The sequence below is a fragment of the Ochotona princeps genome, chromosome 14 (assembly GCF_030435755.1).
Source record: "Ochotona princeps isolate mOchPri1 chromosome 14, mOchPri1.hap1, whole genome shotgun sequence".
NCBI classification, from domain to species: domain Eukaryota; kingdom Metazoa; phylum Chordata; class Mammalia; order Lagomorpha; family Ochotonidae; genus Ochotona; species Ochotona princeps.
The window spans coordinates 47,846,471-47,864,759 of record NC_080845.1 but is presented as its reverse complement, the minus strand read 5'-3'; the positions used below and the strand labels follow the sequence as shown (position 1 = coordinate 47,864,759).

Sequence of the window (18,289 nt, the reverse complement as noted above, 5' to 3'; positions counted from 1 at the left end):
AAATGCATAAAATAATACCTAACCTCTCTTAAGAGCAATGTGATTTTAAAAGTTGGCATCTAGGTTTTTGCCTACTGGAGGTAATAACATAGACACACATTGTGAGAAGTGGGAAAAAAAAACTTTATCCATGTACAGAGACACAAAAGTGAATACCCTTCCAAATTAGAAGAATATCTCTGGACTAAATGGGAAAAGAAAAGTCAATTATATGAGAACAGTAAAGGTAGAGTTTCTGGCTATTATGTTGTCATCATGAACGAAACCGGTATTGTTTTGATTTTAATTTTATCTTGAATGTCTGCAGTCTAATGCACTTTGTGCCAAAGAGAAGGATGATATCATTTCTATTTTTAATGCACTCACATGCCACAGATAAATAATGTTTGAAGAATGAATATAGAAAAGAGATGATTTTAAATGACATTTCTGTGAAGAAAAACAAATGTCATGCTTTTCACAATGTGCTGTTTCTTAAACAGGAAGAATAATAGATAAAAAGATTAACTTGACTATAAGTTGAATAATGTATAAATATACAAGTTGAATACTAATACATATATGCAAACACATCCGTTGAATAATGCAATAAAATCAGAAGCTGAAGAGAGAAGATGATTTAAAAAAAAACAGCTGAAGTTTCTATTGCTGGGTGGCAGGCAAGAATTGCTGGTGGCTAATGAGAAAGAAGCAAAACCCATGAGGGCTTAAAATCAGCAAAGAAGTTTAAACTAAATTCAAGAAAGAACAATTGCAAATGAATTACTAGCAGAAGGAAACGACTTTCTAACTAGTCCATTTTGTCAGTTCTGCTAGCCTCCACCGGGTCTTTTTACTAGTAACTGAATCAAGAATCTCTTTTCAAATATTCTCCTGGTTTTTCTCACTATGGCTATTATGAAAACAGTCACTGGAATCACATCCTTCAAACAACACCATTCTCATGTGAAGATCTGCCATGCAAGCACATCTTTATATAATTCAACCCCTGTCATACCATTTGATTTAAAGTTAAGTTAAACTAACTTGCTCATGGCCTCCAGGGTGTGCAGGAAAGACTTATTTCTAATTTTGTCATTTTTTGTTTGTTTTTGGAAAATGGTCATTTAGGTCAGAAAATTATAAGCTTTTTTTTCTTTTACTACCTTTTTGCACTTAGTAAACTACATTTTACCCATTGAGCAAATTTATTTTCTCCTTAAGTAATACCTTCTGGGAGATTTTGTAGTCTATATTTCCTTAACTATCTAGTGTTTCTACCTTTTGCTACAAGATTTTTCTTACAGTTTTTATTTGTTCTTTTCAATGTGCATATTTTAAATGTTATTTATTTATTTATTTATTTATTACAGACAACACTGTTATCTGCTGATTGACACCCCAGTGCCTTTGATGGCCTCCAGCTGGGACTGAAGCCAGGTCCAGGGACTTCAGCAAGATCTCCTACATGAGTTTCCGCCCATGAGCTATCACTCCTTCCTACCAGGGTCTGCACTAGTAGAACTCTGGAGTGATGAGCAGAGCCTTGTATGCCAACAAGCATCTTAACCACCAGACCAAATGCCTTCCCTTGTATGCATTTTTCGAAAGTTGATTAATACCTTATCTTCCTACAATAGATGATTTCATTAAAGACATAAAAATACATGGAGATTGGAAAAAAAGAATGTGAAAGTAACCTCACATTTAAAGAAAGCAAGAGAGGTGTCCTGGGAGCTTACTTTAGAATTTCACATGTGAGAGTCTCTGCCGTGGAATGATTACCAGGAATGTAGAATAAGCAAAATCATCATAACCAGTCTGTCTTAAAAGGTATGTTCCACAAATAGATTTCACCAGATCAGACCTACTAAGTTGAATGTAAAGAAAGAAGTAGGAAGCATGAATTTATAGCTGAAACAGAGAGAAAACAAAACCAAGCCTTGAATTCCTAACAAGTGCGAAGAACCATAGCTTGACACAGGGTTCAAGATGTTAAATAAGATGACCTATGCCTTGTCATAATGCGTACAGTTCAGCAGAAAGAATAGCCACTTAGGACAAAAGTCATTAAATAATTGCAATTAAAATAATATCGACACACTACAAGAACTCTTGTAAAACGTGCATCATGAAAACACTATGCATACACTTCAGAAATTTCTGAAACAAAAGTTCAGCTTTGAATTCCATTTCCACAAAATTTTTGAAAAATATTCACACTGAATTGTAGAGTGGTCTTCTTAAAGACACAAAATTAGAGACACTAATATTTTTAACAAGAGGTACTTTGGTGGCATTATCCTCCACTGTCTACACCTGTGTTTAGATTTACTGTTGGACAATTAGCCATGGCTTTGGAAATGAGTGGCGTAATTAAATAAAACATAAAAGATCACCACATTAATATATTCAAGCAGACTAACAAAACTTGGTTCATTTAGACTTAAGCATACTTTTCAATAAGCATTTGCTCTTCAATAAGTATTTTGCAAAATCAAGATATCATTAAACCTTACAAGCCATACTGTTATTTTGGGAGACACTGAAACATACAGATATCCTAGGACCTGATGTATCCTTCATGTCACAGCATCACTTCAAAAAGAAAAAAGCTTAAGCAAATAAAGAGTTAGATCAACTCATCTCCCAACGAGGTAATTTCATCTACAAAGAGTCGCTATGAAGCACAGCGTATGTACTCGACTCTCTGGCGGCTTGCACAAATGGTGCTCCAGATGTATATCTGTTCAAGTCAGCCCAAGGCAACAATTTTGATCGATTCTAATGTGATAAAATGCTGCAGGGAAAGTGTGCAGAAACGTGTTTACGTCAGCCCTTAATTAAACTGTTGTTCACTTCCAAAGAACCTTAGGAAACACTAATGAGACATGAGTTTTGGCAATTCCTTCATCAAAGCAAAGACCCCTTCCTCAGTCTGCAACAGCCTGTCATCCAAGTCGCTCCCGGGATAAATGTCACATGGCACTCCAATCAGTTAGCCACCTGTTAGAAATTCACTGAAGTCAACTACTGATCTAGGGCAAGCTCAAACAACCACCTTAACACCTGCCTGCCTGGGACACCTGCTCCTTTTTCACATATACTAGAGCAATATGTTAGCTTTTCCAATATGTTGAGTAGATTGGGGCTACAAATTGCATTTTTATAAAGTACGTTAAAAACCTTTTTTTAAAAAAATTCCTATTCTTCTCTATAATTACTCATGATTTATAACTATTTCCGATTAATTACTTAAGAGTACACAAGAATTCTTGAACTTCTAGATGGCAATATCTTCATCACACCATACCATTAAATTAAAATATATTCACTATGCCATTTCTGTGATTCAGAAAAGCATATTTCTATCGGGCTAACAAAGAAGTAAATTGCTTCAGAATGTTTGAAATGTCCAGTTTCTTTAAATACGCCTAAATTGTTTCCCTTCTTATAAACACATCAAAAGAATCCTTTAGATACAAACTGCTGTTGGTTGGTTTCTCTTATTTTTTGGTGGAGTACATTTTATTGCTAAGGACTTAAAAAACGATATAATTGTTTTCAGAAATATTTCCTTCATATTTTTGGTGGGTATCAGGCTGCTAGCTGTTTTCCATTATCTTTTCATCTTATTTTTCCCATTTTTGTGGAGAAGAAACCTCAAGGTACAATGGCAACAGCTAGGAGACTCCTGCTAACTTGGATTCTCTGCTACAGCACACATCAGAGAAGGAATATGCACATGTGGGACACACAGCATACAGTCCGGTGCCTGGGGTTTGACAACATCAAGGTTCTGACAATCTCTCAGTGCTCTCATCGTTTCCCAGCATCCTCCTTCATCCTTTTCCTTCCTTCCCACGCCTTCCCTTCTCTTTCCTTTCATTATCGTACTTTTTTAGTAGCTTATACATTTTGAAGAATTTACAAGACTTCTGGCCACTGGTAATCACTTAAGAGATCAAATTTATTGATAAATGATGGCAAAGGTGGTCATGATTCCATGGAAACTCTTTGAAGCAACACATATTCTAAAAGTGAAAAATGAGTGTTGGTTAAATGGGAATATTTCTGTCTTCAAATAAAATGTTAGACTTTGCAAGACAATGTGGGGAAAAAATGAACTATCTGCATAAAGCAACAGTAATTTTGTTTTACATAAATGAACCACTAAATGAGAGGCAAATCAATGAAATTTTTACTTCAGGCCACAAATCTAGAGTGCAGAGTCAGGGGAACAACTTGGTCTCTGTGCCCAGAGGATGAGAAGACAAAGTTCTGCCAATGGGAGACTCTGGTTTCTCTTCTTGGGCAAGTATTAAAAGGAGAGGAGAGCTTACAGGTTATTTACAGTGACCTGAATGTTTGATAGAAATAAAAACCAGCATTAAGGCCAGAAAAAAATCAGCATCTTATTTGCCTGTTACTTCACAGGCCTGGCCAAAACTTTGGTGTATTTACTTCATTCCTTGTGGGGAAGGATGCTGATTGTTACTCTGCTAAATCCGACCTCTGGATAAAGTACTTATAGTTGGGGAATGCATTCTTGTGGAGCAAGAAAAAGAGAAAGGCCAAGTCAGCCAAACAAAGCTTTGTATACCTTCTCAGATACTGTTTCAATTCTTCACTTATTTCACAGTAACATGGATGTATTCTGGCAGGTGGGGAATAAGGATAAGGTGTGATCTAAGATGGTTTAAATGAAATGAAAGGGGAGACACTCAAGGTCATGCAGACAGCCCTACAGACACATTTCAGAGAACACGTTTTAGAATTGTGTATGGAGCCAGGTGCAAGCATTTAGATTACTATGGACATAACAATAGAAAAGCCATTCATGCTCTGCTAGTGGAAATGGAAAGTTTCTAAATTCCATGTATTTATTGCAAGTTTTTGAAATGGACACAGACTAACTCATTGGTTCTAGAATAGCACATATTCCTTTCACAAATTTTCATTGAACGTCTACTTGGTGATTTCATCACAAGCAGTATGCTAAGAACTGGGAACACTGAAAAAGCTAGTCTGGAATGGACTAATCAGACATAACATAGTGTGATTTGTAATGATGCTCCCCATATTTTTCTTCATAACAGAAAAACTTAGCAAGGATTTAGACATCCACAAGCAAAGTAGAGTTAAAAAAGTATGGTAGAGCCAAAAGGAGATACATTATACACCCATGATAAAACAGAAAATCAATGACATGACGAAATAACATTAGAGGTAAAAGATAAAAAAGAAACTGATTTACAAATAACACACATTAAGCAAATCCAATTCAGTGTAGATATATATATGCATGTATATGAGAAAACATGTGATATTTATCTTTCTTTGGCTTACTTCACATAGCATGAGATCCAATTTCACCTTTTTGTGTGAATGTCACGACTTCATTACGTTTATTTTTTTTTCATATGTGTATGTGTGTGGCATTTTCTCTATCCACTCAACAGTTAACGGACGTCTAGGTTGATTGCAAGTCTTTGCTATTGTGAATTGGACTGCAATAAACACCTGGGGTACATCTTTCATATGCTGACTTCAGTTAACAGAGAAATGCAAACTTGTGGATGTCACCTCTTTGGGTATACAGCTATAAATATTGTCATCACTGAGATATGCCATAATATAATACCCTTTTCCCCCACTTTGTGATCATTGTCAGGAATCCCACATTAAGTGATATTGATATCACAGAAATGCATGGAAAATGGACTAGCACATACTATAGTCAATAGAAGTAAAACTTTATTTTCCTGAAGTCTCCATAAATAACTTTTTATAATAAAAATTTTAAAATACATATTATTGGAGTAAAGTGAGAATATTATAAGCAATTCCTAATGTTACAGTGACAATACTGAATCTTGTTATATATCTGGCATTATACATTATGAAGGAGATACTGCATCTGGTCTTACATGTTGGATGTTGCAAAAATATAAAACGAAATCACTGAATCTAATACTTGCAATTTAGTTGGCTAAAGACAAAACAATGCCATTTTGAAAATATAGCAAAAAAAGAATTTTTGAGTATTTTTTTCTCAGGACTCATTTTGTTGTTGTTTGTTTTATGACACCGCTTAGTAGGCACTGGGGTCTCCATTTTCTCTCCTCAAGTTCTCTCCTCTCCCCACTCTTCACCCAGTCTTACAACAGGTATTTTCCATGAATTTTCACAAGTCCATCATGTTGCCACTGAGGTGTCTCCCAACAATGTAGGAGATTAACAGCCAATTCACTGTACGTCCATCCTTGTACTACCTGCGTGGGGACATACTTCTCTCTGTTTCCACCTATGAACATAATAATTTCTGCTACACTCTCATTATGCTTCCTCTTGAGTAAAGTCTACCATGGGGAGTAAAAAAGAGAACATAAAAGTAAAAAGAAAAAAGAAAAAAAGAATAGTGAACCTTCATCCACATGAGGTTGATGAACATATAACAAAGGTATCAACATGATAGGAGGGTGATGAAAAACAGTGTACAGCATCTTCACTTAGGAATAAATGCCAGTGTGTATCTCACGTGGCACGGATGAGATTATGATAATGACTAGATCATCGTTACACACGCACAGCAGCAATAGCAGTGATAAAAGGGACATTGACAATCTCGGATGATTACAAGCCATCAGTCTCCTATGGATGACTAGTTAATGAATTATATCACAAGGTCTTATTACAAAAGGTACAAATAATTAGGAAGCACAATAAGGTAGAATTCACAGGAAAAAATCCTTAGATTTGACATCATATTATCTTATATTAGGGTAAACATATATCTGACCTTTTGGAATTGGCCCACTGCTCTTAGCATAATGGTCTGCAGTTAAGCCCATTTGGCTATAAACAATTGTATTTCATTTTTTGTAAGAGTTGAGTGGTATTTCATAGAGTAGATGAATCACAGTTTCTTTATTCAGTCCTCTGTTGATGGCATTTAAGTTCCTTCCATGGTTTTGCGATTATTGAAAAAGTAATGAAAGCAACCTGAGGACTCTTTCAGAGACATAAAATTTTGATTATGTGGCAAATGTGGATAAGTCCTTCCCATACACCCCAAATTAACAAAAGCTCTGAATGTTATGAAAAGACATATGGATGGACCCAATCCCACTACAGCAGCTAGAAGATGATAACAGATGATTCAAAAAATAGTTAGCTGCCACTTCAAGTAAACATCTACTGCAGCTAGAGTTATGGCATATAGATTTAAGTTGCCGCCCTCCACATCGGCATCCTATGTGGGCACTGGTTTACACCCCGGCTGCCCCACTTCCTATTCAGCCCCCTGCCTGACGGCCTGGAAAAGCTGTAGAATAAGGCCTGAGCATGTGGCTGAGAAACCAGGAAGGAGTTCCCGGCTTTAGGCTTTGGCCTAGTCCAGCCCTGGCCGTTGTAGTCAACTGGTGAGTGAACCAGCAGATGGAAGATTCTCTCTCTTTTCCTAGTTATGACTTTCAAACAGAAATAAATCTTGGAAAAAAAAGTATTTTTATATATTTTTACATTTCTCACACTCTAAAGTAACTGAGGAAAATGGCAAACCACATGAAGATGTTATTTTCAATTAGATCTCACAACTTTTAAAAATAAAATCATTTTTAAAAGGAGAAAGTTAAGATAGTCTCTGTTAAATAAATGAAATTCTTACTTTGAACATTATTTAGTTTTAATTATATTTGCGAATATTACTGCTTCAACAACTTAGAAAATTTTTATGATAGTTTAAGTCTCTCTCATCATGTATTTTAACCCAACCTGTAGTAAGCAGCAGGTTGCTACAAGTTCCTATTTTGTCACGTCTCTATAAAAATGAAAAAGTCTCCAGGCTGTACCTCCACCTAACACAAACTTGAAGCTCAAAGTCCTTTGAAGCTCAAGAACATCCTTCTGAGACACTTTTTTAAATCCTCTGAATAATTTCAAGAATAGTGCAAAAAGCAAAAACATCAGATAAATGAAAACTGCTTTTTATAAACTCTTCAACATGCTTTTGTCCATTAGCAACTTGATTTTAAGACACAAAGTATACTGAGTATTCTCAGTAAACCTAATTTGAAAAGGGGGAAACACCAAACAATGGTCAGGATTCGAAGTACATTTTAGTCACTGATTAGACAGCAGCATAGGTAAATAGCTCCAATTCACCATACCTCAGGGGAAAATGTCGTGCCTACGGAGGCTTATTAGTGTTAAGCAACTGAGAGCCATGGACTCTAAAATAAAATCAATACCATAACCTTAACTGTAAAAGTCAGAAAGATACTGGAAGAGTTCTAATTTAACAAGATTACAGATGAGTTTTTAGAGAAGAACATTTGGGGGAAAGCCATGCATTTAAAAACATTTATGCTATAAGACATCTCAAGGTTTCAGTTGCTGCTAATGCTATTATTATCCACACTGGTAATGGTTAGGGTTGATTTAACTGATGTGTTACTTTAGTGGATTTACAGGAAAGTCCTAGAAATGAGCTGGAACTTCTTTCAAATAAAATCATTAAACTGAGATAGTAAACTAACTGCTTGGGAACAATTATGATTTGATGTGGCTTAGTGAGACAGAAAGAAAAATCAGAAAAACTTTAAGGTCATCAGTTCTGTAGTTCAATGCAAACATGACATTTCTGCACAATATTCTGTAGTTCTTAATGGAAAAGGGGACAAAACTGATATGAATGGTAGGTTTTAAGTTCAACCTAAAACTGTATTTTCTTCCTCTAACAAATGTAAATGAAGAAAAAAAGAACATTCTGTCAATGAAATTACTGTGATGGCATATTTATTATCCTAATGGTTTTAGAAATCACGTGAAATTGATCAGTAACAAAACCTCTATTTAGTAATGGACCAATTACATTTGCGAGATAATGTCAATGAAACAGAATATTGTCGCAGGATAATGGTCTCCTATTGCTACATCCCTAGTCATTTAGAGAAAATACATGTTGCTGTCTGGCTGAGTCATTTGTTTTCAAAGTTGGAGACACAGATCCCATAACAAGGTTCTGTTATAATAACTCAATCTCTATCAATCATTTGCTGAACCAAATGCACAGGACAGGACATGTATTTGTGAGAACTGTGCATTCCTCAGGTAAAAAGCAAAACATATGATGCCTCTAGGCACCATAAATAGTCCAATTATTTTTATTCAGAGTACTTAAAGAAAGCACACAAAAGTCAATTGAAGCAACAGAAAAAAATTTAATTTTCAAAAAGATCCATGTTAATGAAAGCTTTCAGGCTCAAGTCTATGTTGAATATATTTTATGTAAAGTGCTTGGGAGCAGAAGGCTTTCAGATGTGAGATTTTGGTATATTCATATTTACATAGTGAGATATCTTGGGGACAAGATTCAAGTCTAAGTGTGAAAGTCATGTGTTTTTCATACACATCTTATAAACATAATCTGAAAGTAATTTTATGCAAAATTTTCATTGTGCCTGCCCTACATAGCACTTAACTGGTCATGTGAGGTTAGGTATGAAAATTTCCAATTTCTAACACTCAGAAAGTTTCAGATTTTTAGATGAGAAAACGGTCAACTTTTCCTGAAGATCTTGGAATTTTTTGACTACAGTTGATTTAAAGTACAAAATGTTGGAACATGAAGAACACTTGGTACACAGTTTGGTTATTTCATCAAAGCGAAAATTCAAAGTTCACCAAACTTAAACTATTTGCCTACAATACATCAATATTTAGAGTTTCCTGATCACAAGTGTTCTGCTCTGCGATAAGACAAAATGACTAAAACCAAACTGAAACAATAAATATGTAGATGGCAATACTGTATTAATTTTTATATTATGACATGTAGCTCAGTTTGGATTGGGTCTGTATCACACATCTCTGCTAATAGCATCCCTGACACTAGGTTTATTGATTAACATTATGTTATTATAAAATGGGTTCTCAACCCATGGTTGGCTCATGAACAGCACTCACAGATCTCAGAAGAGCCTATGAACCATTATGAAATTACTGGCATTTATATGTACTGATGTTTCATGCACTGAAAAAAAAGAAAACTATACAGAGACTTTCTAATTAGTTTGCAAAGCCATAATTATAACATCATGAAGATTTATTGGAAGTCATCCTCTGTAGTAACAAAGAGCATGGCTTCTAAGTCTAAAAAGATGGTCTTATCATCAGCTGCCTCTGCTACTTGTCATTGTCACTTGTGTGCTCCATGTCAAGCATCTTAAAAATTATCATGATCTTCTGGTCCTTACTTATTTCCAGCTTTGGATCCCCACCCACTCTTGCAATGACCATCAGGATCACCCCAGGGCACCCCCCCCCAAAAATAGAATAGTCAGAGAAATACAAGGAAAGCTTAGAACCAAACAGGAAACGATCAGTGTGGATCCACATATACCTTACTAGATAGGACACAAAGATTAATTACTTCTCACTCGGGTATGGAAGATTTCTCTGCACACCTCTCCTAAAACTGTTCTGCACCTCAACTGTAGACAAAGGCCTGGTTAGATTTATAAGCCAGTTTAAGACTATCCTAAAATCTACCAAGTTCAGCAAAATTATGCGTCAACACGATAAACAGCTAAATACTAAAATGAAAACAGACTCGAGACAGCTGACTAGTACCCTATAGCCACTTTAAGGTGTATAGCAGCCGGTGACGAGTACAAACAAAAAACTGAAGGGTGAATGAAATAATCACAGGAGGTGGTTAAGAACTTGCACTGTTATAACGTATTGATTACTCAATACTATGTCAATTAATTCTATAATGTTGTAAATTGTTGTTGATGCTGTGCTGGGGCTTCTAATTGATTGGGACGATATTCTGCCAGCTCTACCTTCAGACCAGAGAAGGTCTCCCTAAGAAACTGTTGAGTTTATCTGGACAATAAGATGCTGGACTCTATGCTTGGTATGTGATTGCAAGGAAAGAATCTTGACTTAATTTGAACTGTAATACTGCAACTAGGTGGAGGAATCCACCAAGGGGGGAGGGCCCGGGGAGGGGATGGGGGAATCCCAGAGCCTATGAAACTGTGTCACATAATGCAACATAATTAATAAAGAAACAATAGATCTTTTTAAAAATTATCATGATCAATTTTATAAGCTGTGAAGAAGAGTTTTAATAGGGCTTAAAAGCCCAAACACATACAAACCTAGCCCAGCACCTGACAGATAGTAAATGCTCCCTAAGTAATAGCTGCAAATGTCAGTGGATCTTTTTCCTCATTTACATGTATTTACTGGACATACTTTTAAAATTTATGTAATTTCCTCCATAAATAAACAGCATAGAAAGAAAGGACAATAAACATAGTAAAACAAGCTGAAAAAATAAGTATGCATGGATCATGTATGGATACTGAATGAAACTAAAATATTCTGGGAAATTTTAACATGAATTAATTATTAGACTTAACTAAGTAATTAGGGTTGTATTTGCTAAATTGATAATGATGTGATTGTGTAAAAACAATTCATTGTCTAGCTAGATGCTTTTAAAAATATTTACACGCAAAATGACATGTCTCTGAGATGTATTTTAAAATACTGACAAAAAATGAGATTAGTAAATGCGACTATGAAAATACTGATAATGTTTAAAATTCAGTGATAGTGTATGAAGGCACACTTTTCAATTCCCTTCAATTTCAACAGTTTTCATAAGAAACAGCTTCTGAAAACTATGTTTCAACATTCATTGCAAACTAGCTATTTACATTTTTCCATCAGAAGCACTTACACCTCCTTTGTCTTATGGTTCACATATCGTTTTAGTCTGGCACTAATACTGTGGTTGATTTTTTTTAAGATATATTCATTTTACCACTTCAAAACCTTGCTTTGACTATTTTTTTCCAGAACTTTAGGAACTCACAAATTCACCTTTTTTTTCTACCATTGCAGTTCTACAAGTTTAGCACAATTTCCAGAAAAGCAGTGTCTAGATGTTCCTAGTGTATTAACCCATATATAGCTAAGTTTGTGAGATAACAGGAAAAGGAGGGGGGCAAGTCTTTTAAAAAGCAGACATAGATTCTGCCACTAGTTACCTAGGCATGTGGGGCAAGACAGGTCTCTGATCCTTGGACTGTTCAGGTATGAACTAAAGGGTATGAACTATGTTTCATAATGTATTGTAATATCTGTGATCTGTATCTAAAAATAAATGGATTACTGCATATGATTTTTGTAGTCTAATAACTCAAGAGATAATGATTTTCCACTCCCGAAATAACTGTTGAAGGATTTGCAATAAAACATTTCATGATGCGAGGAGACACGGCGTCGCTCGAGATTCTGTTTCTCATAGGTTTTCCACATTTTCTGTTTTAACCTATATTCCATCAGTCTAGAAGCTCAGTTTTTAATGTAAAGTTATTTTTTCAAGCTAAATTTCTATTATGGGTCTTTCTGCTTTCAAAGCATTAAGGCTCCGGAGCACAGAAACGTGAGTACAACTTTCCCAGAGAAATACGTTCCAGCCCTTGTAGAATGTATGCATATCTGCCCCATCTAAAATGTTAGAGAACTCATGAGAAGAAGGCAAATATCTGTCAACTGGCATGCAATGTGAGGAATTCTGGCAAAAATTTCTCTTATTATTTATCATTTTCTTTTATTTATTGAAGATGCCTGTGTTACGGTGCTGCAGCAGCATCAGTGTGGCTAATAACTATAAAACGTACTATGAGGAAAATATCCCTAAAGTTTTCTTCGCCACAGCATGAAGGTGCATGAAGATTTCACTTACAGTGCTTAACTAGCATTCTTTGCTAAACAAAAAAGCTTAACAGTTGTCCTAAACATTAAATTCACACCAGATTTTCTTCACATTTATTCACCAAAAGCACTGTTATTTCTTTTTTTTTTTCTTGGCTCAAAAATTTGATATTTGAACACTTGCTATTTAATTCTTGTGATACAAACACTAGGAATGTAAGGAATTGTTGGTGTTCTAACTAGTCCCCCAAAGGGAAATTAAAGTTCTTCCAGTAAGGTCATGAAGTTGTGTGTCCTGCCATTTTTTAGGACTTTATTTAATGTTAATGACTCCCAGATAGAAGATATTCAACCATTTGTGAAAGCTGCTTATTCACTCAGCTGCCACAGCTCTTGAAAAATCTTGAGATTGCATCATTTGTCAGACTTCAGGTTTGGGCTACAGCACTATTTTCCAAAGTTTGAACCTAGGAATACAACTCCCAATGGATTCTTCAATGGAAATAAAAGGTTCTGAAGTTAAAAACCAATAAACACATTCAGCCAAAAAGCACTCCTGAATATTCACAGACACCGTAGTATATTAAATATCCTACATACTCAATCACAAATGAAAAAAAATAAATTTTTGTTAAAATACAAGTTTTCGACATTGGGTGACCACTCTAGTACATCTGTTAACCTACCTTAAGTTCATATTAAGAAATGCTGGTCTCTGGTTCTGGTTCAGTCTGCATTCTGCCATATTCTTATTTATTGCTATTTATGTTCTAACTAGATGCAGATACTAAATGGACATTATTATTCTCTAATCCTCAGTGTTGCCTTCAGCCCTGTGCCTTTATTCATTTGCTATCAAAATAGAAGTCTATACAGTGCAAATTGAAATTAAATACATCCAAGCCTATTTTACTAACTAGAGCATTTGTTCAGTTATCACAAATAAGTCTCTTTATGACTTGAAAATAGGTGAAAACTTCAGAAAGACTTGCTGAAGAAACGTATTAATACAACTACCTATACCAATACATATCTATTTGAAAATCAGATTTCCAGAGAGTGAGGGAGAGACAAAAGAAAGAATCTTTCATCTACTGGTTCACTCCCAGGTGATTATAAAAGACCATGCCAAACCCAAGAACTTCATCCAAATGTCCCACATGGGTGAAAGGAGCCCAAAAGCCAGGGTCCCATCTTCTGCTGCTTTTCCCAGGTCATTAGCAAGGAGCTGGCTCCAAAGCAGAGCATCCAGGACATGAAGCAAGCCAGTACTAATTACGGAATGCCAGTGTTGCAGGTGACCATTTCACCTGCCATGCCATAAAAATGGCCCCAACTATAATTAAAAACAAAAATCAGTGTTTTTATTTTCTAGTAATTACAGCAGTAAGACAGTACCTAATTATTGCTTATCTAAGATTCCGGTTTAACTTCTTTAATCTAGTGTTAAAATCATAATTACATACAAACAGAGCAAGTATTGCAAGTTTTTACTAACATGCCAATTATTTAATGTAAAGTTTTATTTTTCATTGTGTTTAAAAATAAGCTAGCTCAAAGGCATAGACAGCCATTCAAAACATAGTTTACATTATTTATTCAGTGTGAAGATTTTTTTCACAAATAGTAACAAAAAATATTTTTCTGTTTTGCGAGTCAAGGACTTAAAATGTAGTTTATTCATATTTGTGAACACAATGTCTAAAAAAATGCATATGATGGACATTTTATAAGTGCTACCTGGCCCAAATTGTTCAACTCCAAATGTGTAAAAATCAATAAAATTTTGCTATATATAAAGTCTTTGAACTTATGTTTTTATCTATGGCTATAAATTGTTTAAATGCTCAGCAGAGGAAAAATTTGCAGATTTTTCATTTAGGAATCCCCAACTGCACTACTGTATTTGCTCTGCAAGCATCTATTCAATAAGGTTTCAGGAGTGTTTCATTCAGATTTAGATAAACGAATGACTATGAGAATGGCAGTAGCAGAGAGACCTGGATAAAGACTGTTGCAAAGGTCAAACATATAATTCATTAGTCTGCTAATCTGTGGGGCATTGGAATAAATCTAAATTTAGTCCTGTGAATGTAACTTGAATTAGAGGGAAAAATCATCTCCCTTCTTTTGTTTCCCTTTTATATTAGAAAATTACAAAGGATTACTCTAACGATCTCAAGAGAAGTCCATTATCTAGGCATCAGATATCTGATACGACTCAGAAAAAAAAGTTGGTAGGATCTCAATGGAATTGTTTATGAAATAAATATTAGAGTAAAAGAAATCTTCAATCTGCATATTGATAGACTTGATTCTATTCATTTAATTATTAAACTCTTAAATGTGGAAAACAGTATTAAAAAACAAAATAATATAGGTAGTAGCACTAAGAAGTTGAAGGCTAAGGGATTCATACTGGAGAAAATGTAAGTGGAAATATTCTAAAATATAAAAGGAATGTAACAGTTGAAACATAATTTCACTACTGATTAGAAAAAAATTTAACCAAATAATACAGCTCTCATCAAGTGTTAGCACTGTTAGTATTTGAACATACTTATAAATATATAAAATTATGTAAATTATAACTTTTATGATCAGAAACTGTTAATCCTTTTGTTCTGAAAAGATATCAATTATTGTGTAATATGATAAAGATATAACCCTTTTATTAAATGATGATAAATAGCAATGCTTCACTATAGGAATTTAGATATTACTTTATGAGTTTGACTAGCTTCTTTTTAAAATTAAATGGGTATTAAAACTTAATCATACTATAGCCTTTAATTTTGTCTACTTCGTGTAAATCTTAATGGTTTACATCGACATTTCAGGCTGCAGTGGGAAAGGTACGAGGGGACTAGGGAAGGCAGCCTGGAGCAGACAGGTTAGCTGTCATTCACGACATCCATACCCCATACCGGAGTTCCAAGAGTCTCAGACTGGACCCTGTTTCTGAGCCTATGAAGCTGCCAGTGGCAGCTCAAGTACTTGAGTCCCTGCCATCCACATAGGTGTACTCAGATGGAGCTTTTGGCTGCTGGCTTTGGAATGGCCAAGCCCTAGCTGTTGTGGCCAATTGTGAACCAACATATGGAAGATACCCCCCTGCACTCCTTCCCTTTTCTTTGTCACTATGCATTTCACATGAACATATACATAAGTAAATAAATACACACATATATATATAAGTAAATCTTTTTAAAAAGTGCCAGGGAACTTAAACATTTGTGAAAAAATGGAATTAGAAGACAAATTTAGTCAATCAATGGACAGAAGATCTTCCTCTCTATCTCTCCTCCTCTCTGTATATCTGACTCTCCAATAAAAAAAATAATAATTTTTTTAAAAAGAAGACAAATTTATTTCAGTGCAAAAATGGTATTTAGAAGTCCAAGCATTTTTTTTCCTATAAAACACATTTTCCACAAACGTTCTAAAGACTCTCGTAGAATGCCACATATTATCTCTAATTTAATTATCCTTCATTCTGATAGTCAAAAATCAGCTATGGCAAAAGAGGTTTTTAATATAAAGTTAACACTAACAGATTATGGGATGTTTGATTATATATCAGAATATAATCAAGAATAAATAGCTAGTATTTTGCTGATTATAATAATTACTTATATCAACCTAGAAGAACCTACTTAGCATCAGTTACTGCAGCATTAGACTGTTAAGGCCATTACAAACACAGAATCAGCCCTCAGTACACGCTCAAGGGGAATCCCTCGTGGTAGAAAAGTGAAGGGAAAGAACACTGATAAATGGACAAGGGCAACCACAGGCATTTCGTCTTCAAATTTTTTTAAAAAGGGCAATTTCCTAAAAACAAAATGATTACATTAGGCTCAGCAAACTTATAAAGATAGTACTGTACTGCCCTCAATTTCTCATTGTGGTTGAAGTCTTCTTCCTACAACGACTTACTGTGTGAATTACAGTCTTCAGGATATTCAGAATAAAAGTGACAGTTTTTCTTAGGCACACTGCAGAATGGAACACTCTTCCTTACTCTTAATAGAATATGCAATTGCAGACTTCCCCAATAATTCTAGTCATCTTGACAATAGAAAAGTCACAAAGACAAAACAATGATTTTACAAAGAGGAAGAATGACAGTTTCCCTTCTACTTTTCAAAACTGTTTTATAATGATTTGAGATTGGCTTTACACAATGAGGCTGGCAAGAGGAATCAATTCCTACAAAGTGATACTCTTTACAATAAAGAACACCTACACTTCAGAACAATGCATCCATCCCCACCTATTCACCACGTTGTTATTATTACCATTAGAAGCTTCTTCAGCATAATCTCTGACAAAGAAAATACAGTTTTGTTTGGAACAAACTGACAATCAAATATAAAACAAGCAATAAAATACCAAGGTTTGATGGTTTCGTTTTTCTTCTCACTTCTGCAACTCCAGTAAAAGCCTCTGTTTAGTTCTTGTCCCCACTAAGAAGCCTGCTATTTGGTTTATCACCAGTCCATTTATTCAACAAACACTTGTTGTGCCACCACTGTGCATGAAGTGTTTTGTTAGGTGTTGGTTATCATAACCAACAAAACAGAGAAGGTCCATGCCCTCATGGTATAGACAGATTTAGACAATTAATTCTCTAAATAAATGAGTTATTACGAGCACAATGAAAGAACAATGATGGGTGCCAAGAACAAAAACAGGAAGACCTAATTTAGCCTGAAATTCCTCAACTGAAGCTCGGCCCTGAAGAATGACTACAAATTTTCTAGATGAGTTAGAATAGCTTTTCAGAGCTGGGCCTGTGCGATGGTGGGTTTGCATTTCCAAATGGAAACAAAGTGGTGAGCTCCAGGAACGGCAAGCATGGCATAGCAGCAAGGCCCTGGCTGAGGCTGTGGAGCAGTGAGGCCAGCCCTCCCAGTCATCTGAGGGAACTCTGATGTCTCCTGAGAGTGGTGGGAAATGAGTCAATTTAGTTGGTTTTCCAGATAAAAAGTGACTCACTTCTAAGGAAGCTTTGAGAGAGAAGTATAATTTTAAGAAATCGGTATTATTTGGCATTATGGATTCATATTTACACTTTTTTCTTGCTGCATCCTGGATATAATGTGCTTCACACCTCTTCCTTTTTCTCAGAGGGAGACTAATAAGCATGGGCACTGTACAGTTGGTCGGTATTTCTGCATGTGCATAAATACGGCTTTGTAAAGCAAAACTGTGGTTTTAAAAATTGTACAATGAAAGTTCTGAGGAATGCTGAGTAATTTTTGCAGACAAGTATTTCTGGAGCTTAGCACTTACAAAGTAGAGTTCCTTATTCACAACCCCTTCTAGGCAGCTCAGAATTTTAATAGCAAGTACCCTAGGGCTTAAAGAATAGTGAAAAAACCATCATGGAGAAAGCAGAGTTGGCAGGTTGGCATGTGAACTCATGAAGTGAGGAGGCAGACTGGCAGCAGGAGATGGAGACAAAAATCATAGCCAAGGGCTGACAGGGGGAAGGAAGTCTAAACATGGCTCTTGTGCACCAAATGGCCAGGCATGCTTTTACTGAGATCAACCCATGAATATAAGC

At 35.4% G+C, this 18,289-nt stretch overlaps 1 protein-coding gene across 9 annotated transcripts in view; it reads right to left on the bottom strand.

The window, feature by feature from the left end:
* Positions 1 to 18,289, bottom strand: part of NFIB (nuclear factor I B) — a 231,201-nt gene that overhangs the window by 40,442 nt on the left and 172,470 nt on the right. The gene's annotated exons all lie outside the window — the stretch shown is intronic.